Source organism: Neovison vison, chromosome 2, assembly GCF_020171115.1.
Source record: "Neovison vison isolate M4711 chromosome 2, ASM_NN_V1, whole genome shotgun sequence".
Classification (NCBI taxonomy): domain Eukaryota; kingdom Metazoa; phylum Chordata; class Mammalia; order Carnivora; family Mustelidae; genus Neogale; species Neogale vison.
The window spans coordinates 42,068,047-42,083,517 of record NC_058092.1 but is presented as its reverse complement, the minus strand read 5'-3'; the positions used below and the strand labels follow the sequence as shown (position 1 = coordinate 42,083,517).

Sequence of the window (15,471 nt, the reverse complement as noted above, 5' to 3'; positions counted from 1 at the left end):
GCAAGATTAAGTCAACACATAAGCAGTGCTTGGCTGGCTAAGTCAGGAGAACATGCAGCTCTTGTTCTCTGGTTCATGAGTTAAGCCCCACATGTGGTACAGAGTTTTAAATTTTTTAAATTAATTTTTTAAATTAAAATTTAAGTTTAATTAAAATTAAAAATTTTAAAAATTTTTTTAAAAGTGAACACACAGAAATCAGTTGGGTTTCTACACACTAACACCAAATTATCAGAAAGAGAATTAAGCAAACAATACCATTTACAATTGCATCAAAAAGAATAAAATTCCTAGGAATAAATATAATGAAGGAGGTGAAAGATCTGTACTCTGAAGACAGTGATGAAATAACTAGAAAACACAGACATGGAAAGATATTCTGGGCTCATGGATTAGAAGAATTAATATTGTTAAAACGTTCTTACTACCCAAAGCAATCTACAGATTCAATGAAATCCCTATCAAAATTTCAATGGCATTATTCACCAAAATTTTTAAAATTCCAATAATTTGTCTGGATTCACAAAAGATCCTGATTAGCCAAAGCAGTCTTGAGAAAGAACAAAGCTGGAACCATCACAATTCTTGATTTCAAACTATATTACAAAGCTATAGTAATCAAAACAGTATGGTATTGGCATAAAAACAGACCCATCAATCAATGTAACAGAAAAGAGATCCCAGGAATAAAACCACATGTGTATGGTAAATTAATTTAATGACAAATGAGCCAACAATAAATATACAAGAGAGGATAATCTCTTCAATAAATGGTGCTGGGAAACCTGGACAGCCACATGCAAAAGAATGAAACCATACACCTATCTTGTATCATACACAAAGATCAACACAAAGGTCAACTTTACTCAACGTGGATTAAGGATTTGAACATAAGACCTGAAACCATAAAACTCCTACAATAAAACAGGCAGTAATAAGCTCTTTGACATTGTCTTAGAGATGAGTTTTTGCATTTGACTCCAGAAGCAAAGGCAAGAAACACAAAAATAAAAACAGGTGGAACTACATTAAGCTAAAAAGCTTCTGCACAGCTGAGGAAACTATCAACAAAATGAAAAGTAACCCACTGAATGGGAGGAAATATTTGCAAATCATATATCAAATAAGAGTTAATATCCAAAATATATTCAGAACACACACAACTTGACTGCAAAAAACCCCAAACAATCCAATTAAAAAACACACAGACAGCCAACAGACACATGAAAAGATGCTCAACATGACTAAATATCAGAGAAATGCAAATGAAAAACCAAAATCAAATCACACCTGTTAGAATGGCTAGTATCAGGGTGCCTGGGTGGCTCAGTTGGTTAAGCAACTGCCTTCGCCTCAGGTCACAATCCTGGAGTCCCAGGATAGAGTCCCGCATCAGGCTCCCTGCTCAGCTTCTCCTTCTGATCCTCACCCTTCTCATGCCCTCTCTCATTCTCTCTCTCTCTCAAATACATTTTAAAAAATCTAAAAAAAAAAGAAAGAAAGAAAGAAAAGAAAAGAAAAAAAAAAAGAAAAAGAATGGCTACTATCAAAAAGGTAAGAAATAACAAGAGTTGGCGAGGACATAAGGGAAAAAGGGACCCTTGTATGCTGTTGCTAGGAATCCAAACTGTATGAAAAAGAATATAGAGGTTTCTCAAAAAATTAAAAATAGAACTACCATATGATTCAGCAATTCCTCTACTAGGTATTTATTTTAAAAAATGAAAATACACATACCACAACTATGTATGAAGTGATCGATATTAACTAAACTTATTGTGGTAATCAATACCTATATATATCAAATCATTATACTGTACACCTTAAACTAATTCAATGTTATTTGTCAATTATATATCAATAAACTGGAAAAAAGTGAAAAAAATACATAGATTTATGAATATTTACATAATTTATAAATCTTAACTATACAAGAATAAAATCTCTTATAAATCTATTCAGACCATGGTAAACTATAAAATTTATCATCCCACTAGAAGTAGTCTAAGACCTTTAACCCAATAAAGTCTAGAAACCTATCAAAATGTAATTATAGAAGACAAACTTGGCGCATTTGAACAGGATATGTTTCAAAAGATAAAATCCAGATGCTGACAGAAAATCATTTCTTTGAGATAAAACTACATTTCTATTTGAAAAGAAAGTTTTTAAGGAATTGTACCCAAATGGGGTGACTGGGTGGCTCAGGGGGTTAAAGCCTCTGCCTTTGGCTCAGGTCATGATCCCAGGGTCCTGGGATCGAGCCCCGCGTCAGGCTCTCTGTTCAGCATGCAGCCTCCTTCCTCCTCTCTCTGCCTGCCTCTCTGCCTACTTGTGATCTCTGTCTGTCAAATAAATAAATAAAATCTTTTAAAGAATCATACCCAAATGGAACAAGAAAGTTCAAGCATTTTTCCCCTCTACTATAATGACGGCCATACTTATCTATCTCCTTAATTTCTCAGAATGTTCTTTCCAAACTGAAAATTCTGCTTGGCTTCTTACTGGCAAATAGGGAGGCAGATTAAGAGGAGATAATATTATAATTCTCCTAAAATGTCTGAGTAAGAAAAACATTAAGAAGAGGAAAAATTTTAAAATGTAATATACTAAGGAGAACTCTCCTACATTGTTGGTGGGAATGCAAGCTGATGCAACCACTCTGGAAAACAGCATGGAGGTTTCTCAAAAAGTTGAAAATAAAGCTACCCTACGACCCAGCAATCGAACTACCGGGTATTTACCCTAAAAATACAAACATAGTGATCCGAAGGGGCACGTGCACTTGAATGTTTATAGCAGCAATGCCCACAATAGCCAAACTATGGAAAGAACCTAGATGTCCATTAACAGATGAATGAATAAAGAAGATGTGGTATACATATACAATGGAATACTATGCAGTCATCAAAAGAAATGAAATTTTGCCATTTGTAATGATGTGGATGGAACTAGAGGGTATTATGCTGAGCAAAATAAGTCAATCAGAGAAAGAAAATTATCATATGATCTCCCTGATATGAAGAATTTGAGAGACAACATGGGGGTTTCGGGGGTAGGTAAGGAAAAAATGAAACAAGATGGGATCGGGAGGGAGACAAACCACAAGAGAGACTTAATCTCACAAAACTGAGGATTGTGGTGGTGGGGGAGGTGGCTGGATTATGGACATTGGGGAGGGTATGTGCTATGGTGAGTGTACACCGGGCGATTCACAGACCTGTACCCCTGGGGCTAATAATACATTATTAATAAAAAATTTTTAAATGTAAAATTCTGCTATTACAAAGTTTAAAGTAAATATAAAATGCGGTGAATTTTCTTTGACTTACAGTGTTTCTCCTCTGAGACATATAAAAGTGTGAATATTATTTCTTTCATTTTGCCAATTTAAAAAAAAGCCCAGGGGATTTAACGGGTTCATTCAAGTATTTCCTCATGATTATTCATTCAACCCACTTTTGTTTATGGACTGGCTCCTGTTAAATGATTTAAGTTTAGGTAGACAAATAGGCTGCATAATAATACCTTAATAGTTCTTCTTAAATCTATCTTTATAGTTCAAAATCATTTTCATATACATGCCATTTTATTTTTATAAAAACTGCATATTTAGGGGCACCTGGTGGCTCAGTGGGTTAAGCCTCTGCCTTCAGCTCTGGTCATGATCTCAGGGTCCTGGGACTCAGACCACATCGGGATTTCTTCTCAGCAGGGAGCCTGCTTGCCCCCTCTCTCTGCCTACTTGTGATCTCTCTCTCTGCCCAATAAATAAATAAAATCTTAAAAAAAAAACCTGCATATTTAAACTTTCTAATGCTAAGAGCACACATGAAATTTCTCACAAACAATGTGCTAATCTAGCACATTTAATATACATGTACAATACTCGGCATTTCATAGTCATTTCATAGTCAAAATACTAATAAATAATTAAATTCAACATATTTATTGTGCATCTACTGTATACAGGGTATTGTAATCAACTGAATTTTCAGACATCATCCTTAACATCAAGAAGCTTATAACTATCATATGATCTCCCTGATATGAGGAAGTGGTGATGCAACATGGGGGGTTTAGGGGGTAGGAGAAGAATAAATGAAACAAGATGGGATTGGGAGGGAGACAAACCATAAGTGACTCTTAATCTCACAAAACAAACTGAGGTTGCTGGGGGGAGGAGGGTTGGGAGAAGGGGGGTGGGGTTATGGACACTGGGGAGGGTATGTGCTATGGTGAGTGCTATGAAGTGTGTAAACCTGGCGATTCACAGACCTGTACCCCGGGGGATAAAAACATATTATATGATTATAAAAAATAAAAAATTAAAAAATAAAAGAAGCTTATAACTTAATGGTAAACAATGCTAAATAAGAAAATTAATATAATAAATGATTTTAATAACACAATACAAGAGACACAAAGCACTACTTGATTAATTTGTTCAGATGAAATTAACAGATAAGTGCTACAGAGTAAGTACTATAAAAGTTCAAGAAATGGGCAGAACCACCATGTGGATGGTCAAGGAAGCATTATTTATGGATTTGAGGTAGGTCCAGAAGGAAGGAAAAATTTTAACAGATATTCTAGATAGCAAGATACTGAAGTGAAATTTCAAACAGGGAGAGACATACAAGGAGTTATCTAGGGATGGGCATTTATTGAGGGATCAGTGAAACTGGATCAAGAATTTATTTATATAGTTAACATTAGGACATGGTTGGAGAGTTAGATAGGCTTTATATTATGCAAGCCTTGGAATGCCAGTATAAGAAAGGTATTGTATTATTTTAAGCAATGGAAAGCACTACAGCACATTCACATAAGTTTTATTGCGATATATTGTTATAATTGTTCCTTTATTATTAGTTACTACTGTTAATCATTTACTTTGCCTAAATTATAAATTAAACTTTATCATAGGTATGTATGTATAGGATAAAACAGTATACATAGGTTTTGGTACTACCTGTAGTTTTAGGCACCACTAGGGGTCTTGGAATATATCCCCCATACATAAGCAGGGACTACTGTATAAAAAGCTGGTTAAGAAGCTGTACTGAACTCCAATGATAACTACTGATTCAGGCCAGCTTCAAAAATGAATGCTAAACCCTTTAGGAAAATGGTTATTGGGGAAGAAATATTCACAGTGTCTCAAAGTATTAGTCCACCAAAAAAAAAATTAATCGCAAAGGAGAAAATATATGTTTATATTAAACAGATATGATAATCACTACCTAAACCAAATGATCAACTCAGCATCACCAATTGTTTAACAACAGCTGATATAGTTTAACATGTTAAAAAGTTTAACACGACGCACCTCTTGATGTTATGCAATGAGAAGTTTAAAACATTATCAACCCAGTATTCTTGCCAAAAATGTTTAACCAGAACTGAATTCTGAAGAAACAATTTGACAAATCTAGAATCCAAGGCATTCTATAAGACAACTGTTCTGAACTTTCCAAAAAATTCAATGTTATAAAACCATCAGTCTAAATTAAGAGAGACTAAAGAGATTAAATAACCATGCCATGCACAAACACTGACTTGGTCCTAGATCAAGAAAACACACATATATACATACACAGCAAAACACCACATTTAGATGACAATCCATGAAATGTGGACTATATATTAGGTGATTACAAAAAATTAATAATCTCTTCCTTAGATGTTATAACTGTATTTTGATTTCCTAAGAGAATGTCCTTACTCTTCGATGTCTGCTGAACTATTTAGGGAAGAAGTGTTATGTTTTCTGTATTTAACTTTCAAATGATTCAGAAAAATAAAAGTATGTAAACATGTGTATGAGTATGAGTGTGGAAAAGAGGAAAAAAAAAGAGAACGGAGGTAGAAAGGAAGAGAGATGTTCAAAAAAGAAACAAAATGGTAAAAGCTGATGAATCTAGGTAAAGGATATATGGATCTTTACTGCATTATTTTTCCATTTTTCCATAGGCTTGAAATTTTTCAGAAGAAAAAAGAATACTGAGCTGGTGGTAGGAAGCATTCCTTCTCTCTCTCAATATAGAAATTCTACAAAAAAAAAAGATTATTTTAAAATCGTTTATACAGTCAAATTCAAAAGCAAGAAAGGGAAATACAGATACATAAACAAGAAGCAAGCAAGCCACAGCAATGAGTGAAATCTGAAGATGTCAGTCCACAGGGGTTACAAAACTAGACAGAAACTATAAAACTAGACAGCAACAGGCTGAGGATTCGAAAGCTAACAGGGAGGACAGGAATTATTGGCTACAAACTTCCAGAAGTTTCTGCTGTGGAAGGGGCCACATTGGGCGCTCTGAATAAAGCCAGCAGCTGGGGGGAAAAATTATGCCAAGTGGCTCCAAGACTCAGCAATGGAACAGGAAAGAACAGAATGCCAGTAAAATCAACTTCCAGAAATTAGAATTCCTACCCTGCCCCTCATTCACTGGGAATGATATTAAGTCCTTCTATTCCTGACTATAACATGGTTTATCTCTATGCTTACTCAACTCTTCCTGTAACTTGTAATAATAATGTCTATAATTTTAAAGTCATTAAATATGGGATAGTAGAGAGAGGAAGGTGTACGTGACAAGGAGCAGTACAAGGGAGATCTCTGTGGTGATGGAATTGTGTTCTATCTTCAACTACAATGGTAGTTGACAAACGGGAGAGATACACATTCATGAATATGCTCACAGCAGCTTTATTCATAACAGCCAAAAGGTCGTAACAACTAAATATCTATCAACTGATGAATGGATAAATAAAATGTCCATTTCCTGGTTTTTATGTTTTCTATAGTTATGTAAGATGTAACCAGTGAGGAAAAACTGGGTAAATGAAAGGCACACAGGAACTCCTTATACTATTTTTACAACTTCCTGGGGGTCTATAATTACTACAAAATAAAAAGTTGAAAAAATAGTAATAAAAGGGAAAAAGTTATGAAAAATTCAATAGACATGGGAATAGGATGAAGAGAGTATCTGTGTAAAGGGGAGTCAGAGTCCAAGTGTGGTAAAATAGATGTACTCATGTTACGGTGGCCCAACCTAAGGTGTCAGAGACCCAGCAGGGTGAGGAAGCTGTCTGTGCAGAAGGACAGCGCAGCATGGGGTGCCAGAGCACAAGAGGTAAGGAAGGCATCCACATGAACGGGACGGTATGGCCTGGGGATAAGAAGAGTCCATAGGCAGGAGGGGTGAGGAGCTGTAAGAGTGTAGCCCAATGTGGCAGGTTGGAGCCTGAGCAAGAGAGAAGGGCCAGGGGAAGGAGAAGGTGACAGGAGATTGGTTACATGTAGAGATGGATCAAATAAGTGACTATATGAAGGGCAACAGGGGCAAGGTTTCTCACTGTTAGAGAAAAGAGTTAAATGCACAAAAGGTGACAACCAGAAAAGAACCCTGCAGTGTTGGTTTGGAATTTGAGATATAAGTATGAACTCACAGACTACAAGAAACATCAGTAGTTATAGCAACAGATATAGATATAAATGTATGTGTGTCCACCCACAATAGATACAGATGTAAATGTATGTGTCAAGCACAACAGATACAGATGTAAATGTGTGTATGCACATATTCTCTAGCTCTGTGCACAGGATCTTGGAGAAGCAAAACTCCATCTCTACTTCAAGTAGCTATGAGCATATACCTCACACCAGATTTGGTTTCCAAGTATGTTATCCATGCAAAGGAAGCAGGGTTCCATGGGGAAATGGTTGATTCCAGAGCTGGAGTAGAAAAAAATACAAGAGCTTTGTTGAGAATATAGGGAAATATGAGCTCTTAACACATTACTAGGAGGAAAGTAAAATGCTGCTGCAACTTTGGGAAACAGTTTGGCAGTGCCTCAAAAAGTTAAACAGTGTTACCTTATGGCATAGCTATTCCACTCCTAGGTTTATACCCAAGAGAAATGGAAAAATATTCACACAAAAACTCATCCCCAAATGCTCACAGCAACATCATTCACAACAGCCAAAAGGTGGAAACAACCCAAATATATATCAACTGATAAATGCATGAAGGAAGTGTAGGATGGTTTATCAACAAAGTGGGATATTATAGGGCAATAAAAATAGATGATGTATTACTATATGCTACAACATGAATGAATTTTGGAAATATTAAGGTAAAGAAGCAGAAAAGCTATATATGATTCCATTTGTATGAACTGTCCAGAATAGACAAATCCATAGAAACAGAAAATTAATTCATGATTGTCAGGTGCTGGGGCTGGGGGTGGGGGGAGGATTGGAGGAAAATGGGAAATGACTACTAATGGATGTAAGATTTCTTTTTGGGATGATAAAAATGTTCTGGAACTACACAGTGGTGATGACTGACTCCACAGTTCTGTTAATATATAAAAACCACTGGACTCCACACACTTTAAAAGAATCCATTTTATGGTATGTGAATGATATTTCAATTTAAAAAAAAAAGAACAATTTTGAGTATCTTACATGCTGGAAAGCAAGTATGTGTTCTAAGAATGATGGGGACATGTCAAAAGGACACAGAAACCATCCTGAAAGAGTTCCCACAGGCTAAATAAAAAAATCAAAATAAATAATGATAGCAATGGATTATATCCCACTGAACAAAAAAGAGAACCATGAGTCTTTGCACTATGAATGAATGAATCCCAAGTGTGATGAGGAAGGGATATTTAATAGCTTCTAAGTTCCTCCCCGCAAAAATACTAATTACCAAAGGAAAAAAAAGAAGAGTAACATGAGCAGCAAAGCCTGGCAGACACCTAACACAAGTATCAAAGTGAGCATCATCAATAATGGGTCAAATGGAAATCTGTGCTCTTTGACAGGCTGCAATGAAAAGGACACAACAATGTCAATACAGGGAGAGGTGAGGTAGTGAGTGGGGGCAGTCAGGGGGTTAAGGGAACGCCCTTTAATTTCTGCTCAATTTTGCTATGAACCTAAAACTGCTCTAAAAAAAATAAAATGTATTAATTAAAAACAAAAGTAGCAGGGCACCTGAGTGGCTCAGTGGGTTAAAGCCTCTGCCTTCAGCTCAGGTCATGATCCCAGGGACCTGGGATTGAGCCCCGCATTGGGCTCTCTGCTCAGTGGGGAGCCCGCTTCCCCCTCTTTCTCTGCCTGCCTCTCTGCCTACTTGTGATCTCTGTCTGTCAAGTGAATAAATAAAATCTTTGAGAAGGAAAAAAAAAAAAAAACCAAGAACAAAAAAAACAAAAGTAGCACCACTTCTGTGATATTCCCACAAAAATGCATAACTTGAATCTAGTCAGGAGGAAACATCAGACAAACCAAAACTGAGGAACATTATACAAAATAACTGGTTTGCGATCTTCAAAAGTGTTAAGGTCAAAAAAAGTCAAAGACTGGAGAACTGTTCCAAAGAGAAGGAGACTACAGAGACATGACTACTAAATGCAACACATGATTCTAAACTAGATCCTCTTGGTATAGAGGACATTATTTGTACATCTGGCAAAACTTGAATAAGATCTGAGAATTAGATGGTGGTAATGAATCAAAGTTAATTTCCTGATTTTGATAATGTATTGTGGTTAGGGAGGAGAATGTTCCTATTTGCCAGAAACACAGTTTCAAAGGGGATGGGGCACACGCAGCTAGCAATTTATTCTCAAATGGTTCAGAGAAAAAAGTTCTTTGTACTTCTGACTTTCCTATTAGCTTGAGATAGTTTAAATTTTTTTTAAATGCACCAAAAGTATCTATCATATTTTAAATGTCCAGAGCACTTTCTTTTTCTAATAATTTTTATAGCATCTTATTTCATGAATATATTTCTTCTCTTACTCTCTGATGCAATTACTAATTACCTATTGTTTGTTGGGTTTCTTTTTTCCTCAAACTTTCTTCTATTTCCAGTATTATTTACTTCAAGCTCCTCTTTTGTACTTTTAGTCTCTTTCTCATTGGATCCTTTCCCAAAATGCCTATTTATTGAATAAATGGAAATACTAAAAGCCAACTGCAAGATCTGCATACTTGGCTTCTCATGCAGGTGGCTTCCACTGCATGGTGATCAGGTGGGATCACAGCAATTTCATGGGAGACCTCTAAATGCCAGTATAGATAAGTGTTTTCTTTAGACTCCGCAGAAGACTCATATAATGTTCTATAAGGGAGTAATACATGTAATACCAGACAATTACCTTCTGAAAGAAAAGTAGAAGAAAGAGCAAGGGGAAGAGTCTCACTTTTCAATATAAATGATTTCCCTTAATCCCTCAGCTTTCACTATGGTGCCTCATCCTTGATCTGTAATGTTTAGTGTCCCTAAGTCTCTAGTATATTTAGTTTCATTTTCTTTTTTTTTTTAAAAGATTTTTATTTATTTATTTGACAGAGATCACAAGTAGGCAGAGAGAGAGGAGGGGAAGCAGACTCCCTGCTGAGCAAAGAGCCCGATGCAGGGCTCAATCCTAGGACCCTGGGATCATGACCTGAGCTGAAGGCAGAGGCTTCAATCCACTGAGCCACCCAGGTGCCCCTAGTTTCATTTTCTAAGGAAAAACCTGCGGTCTCCTGAGGGTTTGGGAGAGGGACAGTCTTCTCACTACATAAGCTACATCTCCCAGAGGAGTTAAATACTACCTCAGGATTCATTCTTTAAATTAATTATTTATTTTAAGAAGGCTCCACACTCAATGTGGGGCTGGAACTCACAACCCCAGGATCAAGAGTCACATGCTCCACCAACTGACCCTGCCCGGTATTCCTTATGTCAGGATTTTTTACATGTCTTCTTATTAAAGCTTCCAACTCTTTTTCAAAATAGAAGTCACTAAATATTATACTTGTATATCTCAAAAAAGAAAATAATTACTTTATTTACTGGTTTCTTCTTGAGGACCTCTTTTGTTGTTGGGCTTCTAGGCCTCTTCTTTTTATTCTATTGACTATAGAGTCCTTTTGGACACTCTCTTGAATCTCAGGCTTAGGGGGTGCTACTTTTAAAGCACTGATCTGTTGTTCCCTTTATGTTTTCTTCACTGGTACATCCTCTTTATGCTATCTACTAATTATAACGAACATGTGTATATCCCTGTACCAAATATTACTGAGCATCTACTATGTTTCAGGCACTGTCCTAGTCATTAGATTACAAGACAAATAAGACAATGTCTTTGACCTAACAGTGCCTAATATCTTATAGGGGAGATGGATAAGTAAACTTAAAATATAAAACATTGTGCCAATTGACATATACACTGAGTACTACAGAGCCAAAGAAGAGATAAAGCTAAATCAGACTGAGATGGGGGTGTACTTCTGGGCTACTATGACAAATATTCTAATAACTGATTACCCCTGATTATTTACTATTTATTACTGTTGATAGTTTTTGCAGTGGCTTGAAAACTTCCTAAAGAGGTAATGCCTGGGGGCGCCTGGGTGGCTCAGTCCGTTAAAAGTCTGCCTTCAGCTCAGGTCATGATCCTGGAGTCCTGTGATCATGCCCCACATCGGGCTCCCTGCTCAGCAGGAAGCCTGCGTCTCTTTCTCCCACTCCCCTAGCTTGTGGTTTCCTCTCTCACTCTCTCTCTCTCTCTCAAATAAATAAATTAATTAAATAAAATTAAAAAAAAAAAGAGGTAATCCCTGAAGAATAAGATTTTGCCCAGTAAAGGCAGAAAAGGACACTCCCTTCACACACCCTCACATGAGGTAGTTAGGGTACAAGAACTACTCCTCCAGCCGCAGGCCCAGAAGTTTTGATGGAGAAGGCACTACTGAATGCCCTTCCGCTGGACCCTCAACTAAAGAGAAAAGGAGCTCAGTCTTGTATCACAGAGTCAGACCCATCCCTCCATCCTCAAAGCTTACATGAAAAATCAAAAGAACTCAGCCAGAGTATGCAACATGCCATTAGTGAATGGCATAATCAGTTTCTGAAAGTAATCCCACCCACATAGCCTCCACCCACATCACCATTTTCTACCCTTTCAGTAATTGTAAGACCTGAAAGAAATCAAACATGATTCCTAGTCAGGGAAAAATAATCAATGATTCCTACTCTACAAGAATTAGTAAAATACTTCCAATTTTCTATTGGAAATTGTTGTTCTTCACGGTTAGTCTAAAAATACAAAGTAAAATAATTTAATTAAATTTATATTTGATTCCCGGCCCCCAGATCAGCTTTAATTGTTTAACTCTTGCATGATGACTAAGAAATAGAAATAAGATTAATTGGATTTGGGGCGCCTGGGTGGCTCAGTAGATTAAGGCCTCTGCCTTCATCTCGGGTCATGATCCCAGGGTCCTGGGATTGAGCCCTGCCTGGGACTCTCTGCTCGGCCAGGAGCCTGCTTCCCTTACTCTCTCTACCTGCCTCTCTGCCTACCTGTGATCTCTGTCTATCAAATAAATAAATAAAATCTTAAAAATTTTTAATTAAAAAATAATAATAATAAAGATTAATTGGATTTTTTTTTCTCTTAACAGTATTGCTCAAATCCATGTTCTTTTTCATGTTGAAATTACCTTCCTATTTTGAAAATGGAAGTTGACTCCAATAACCAAGCACTGGCAGAGAAATTATAATTTTTGACATAATTCAACAGTAATTTAAAAATACCCCTTTGCTTTGGATTTAAGTCAAGTCTTTTTTTAAGACCACACTCTTGATTTAACAAGAGGCAATGTTATAAATGAAGCAAACAGCATATATACATAAGCATTACTTCCTATAGATTGAGTTGTTTTCTTAAGTTCAATCTCTAATAGAAACAGAACACTGGTTTTCTTACCTTTTTCCCCTTACACACGTGATACGGAACAGACTTCCCTGTGCTTACTCATGATTCTTGCCGCACCACCAGCCACTCCTGCTGATTCAGTGTGTTCTGTTTGATCCTAAAGGGGAAAAAAAAAAAAAGACACACATTGCTCATTACATTTGCAGAAGGAATAAGCCCTAATTTTCTCCATATAAACCTATCATAGCCAAACAAATGAAAACTATGGGCTTAAATAATAAATTACAGTTACATCTTCAGATTCAAAGACCTAGCCAGCATGAAATGCAGCAGTCACATTTTATTGTGTAAGAAGGCCAAAAGTTATACATTTCAATAAACAGTTAAGAATTTTTTTTAACATTTCATGGGACGCCTGGGTGGCTCAGTTGGTTAAGCAGCTGCCTTCGGCTCAGGTCATGATCCCAGCATCCTGGGATGGAGTCCCACATTGGGCTCCTTGCTCGGCGGGGAGCCTGCTTCTCCCTCTGCCTCTGCCTGCCTCTCTGTCTGCCTGTGCTCGCTCTCTCTCCCTCTCTCTCTGACAAATAAATAAATAAAATCGTAAAAAAAAAAAAAAAAGAATTTTTTTTAACATTTCTTATTTTCCATGGATAATACAAAGTGAAATATTAAAGGCAGACACTTTCTACCCAAAGGTTTTAGCAATGTTAATTCATAAAAATATCACTTATTTTGTATTACAATAAGCCCTCCAAGAATTCAAAGCTAGCAAAACTGCTGCTTTACTAGGATGTGGGATTTTTTTTCTGTACATACAGAATCCTTAAATTGAGATTCAGAGGCTTCCCATTAAGATTTTTATTGCCAAACAACTGTTTTCCCTACAAATGGAATCTCGTATGATTCCAGCCCTCTTCCATTGTTTAGAAGCAATGGCTCTTACTAGCCCAATATTAACCTTTACTGTCAGAGGTATGCAAAAAACAAAGCTGCCAAAGCTTCTTCAAATGTTATTTCCTTCTTCTGAATATATGACAATATCCATGAAGTTACAATAGTCCAATTTAAATACCTTTGTAGCTGCTAAGAGATAATTTAAAACTCTATAAGAGCCTCATTTAGTCTTGAACAAGATTAGTAATTGTAATCAGAATAAAATTAAGAATCTCATATTATCTGTAAGGGCCTATTTAGCCAGAGCAGCTCCATCCGGTTAAACAGTGATTTTGTTTTTTATGCAGTAAAACTTAAACTGACCTTGCCCCCCCACCCCCCAGAACTTACTTAAAAACAAGTCCAAGAAACCAGTCCCAGGTAACAAAGCCCAAATACAAGGGTGGGCAGGCCAGGTGGAGGTATCCAATCAGCGGGGGCACATACTGTCTCCCTAGCTACCAAGGAGTATGGGCCCCGCCCTTTGGGTGTCTTTTGGGCACCAATTCTGACCAAGGTGATAGGCTAGTTCAAATATCTACTATAGGGTAAACTGTGATTCAATTGGTCACTTATGTGTGATCTAGCATGACTGTGTAGCTTTCTCTGTGTGTTACAAACTCATTGGCCACCTGTGCGTCGCCAGGCCCAACCACATGGCCTTTGCCCTTAAAAGCTAGTCTGTAAGGCAGAGACGGCCCTGGCCAGTAGGTCTGATTCTCTATGCTTGGCGAGAAATAAAGCTTTGCTTGACCTTCGCTTTGCATCAGTCTCGCTCCTTTGATTACGGACCCAACATTATCCATATAAAATATCTAACAAATAATCATAGCATTTCAGAACAGGAAAGTATCTTACATATGACCTAATGAATATCACTTAATTTTAAAGATAATAGGCACTTAAAAAAATTTCCTGGCATTATTGCAAATATAATTCCATTACCTGATGTGAAAATGATGTACTTATTAAAAAATGGAGAATAAGAAAAAAGCTAAAATTCAAGTTTCCAGAGGCCAATAAAAATATGGAATGAAAACCACTGATGAAAGATTTCCCAGGGGCGCCTGGGTGGCTCAGTGGGTTAAATCTCTGCTTTCAGCTCAGGTCGTGATCTCAGGGTCCTGGGATCAAGCCCCATGTCTGGCTCTCTGCTCAGCAGGAAGCCTGCTTCTCCCTCTCTCTCTCTGCCTGCCTCTCTACCCACTTGTGGTCTCTCTCCCTCTCTCTGTCAAATAAATAAATAAATAAATCTTTAAAAAAAATTTTTCCGATCTTGAGAACTTGAAACAAATATGCATTTGTTACATTCTAAATAAGAGGTGCTGCTGATACTCAGAACCACGCTTACATCTATCAAATAAGGAACAAAACCATATCAGAAATAGGAAATGGCTATATGAGGAAAAGTACCAAGGTCAAAATAAATGAGGCAAAAGTAAGGTCCTCACCTCTAATTAAACTATTTAACTGAAGATTTTTTTTTAACAAATAAAATTAACTCTACATTCAAAGGCAAATCCTTTATGTCTATATCTGTTTTGATGTGTGAGGCAAGTCCAATAATATTATATAACTGTCTCAAACAGTTTTTTCTTCTGGAATTTTATCCCTCTGACCTTTAGCCTCAGCTGGCAAAGCCTTAAGTCTGGTTAAATTACTGCCTACCTAACTCCATACATTACCCCAAGAAGCTTAAATGTGTCTAGAGGAAAATCACACAAGGAAGAAATTGCTGTCAATTTCACATTTGTGACTTCACACTACATTTCCCTTAGTCAATCTACTTTCAACCCTGTG

At 36.8% G+C, this 15,471-nt stretch overlaps 1 protein-coding gene across 3 annotated transcripts in view; it reads right to left on the bottom strand.

Moving 5' to 3' along the window:
* The window catches only part of ZFYVE9 (zinc finger FYVE-type containing 9), a 142,981-nt gene extending 130,093 nt beyond the window's left edge, over window positions 1-12,888 (bottom strand). For 2 of the 3 annotated variants that reach the window (XM_044238226.1, XM_044238228.1), the window contains exon 1: window positions 12,787-12,888. The gene's annotated coding sequence lies outside the window, so the exon portion shown is untranslated. Of the gene's footprint in view, window positions 1-7,668; window positions 7,748-12,786 lie in introns of all 3 variants that reach the window. The other variant, XM_044238227.1, reaches the window with a different exon arrangement.
* Window positions 12,889-15,471: the final 2,583 nt, after the last annotated feature.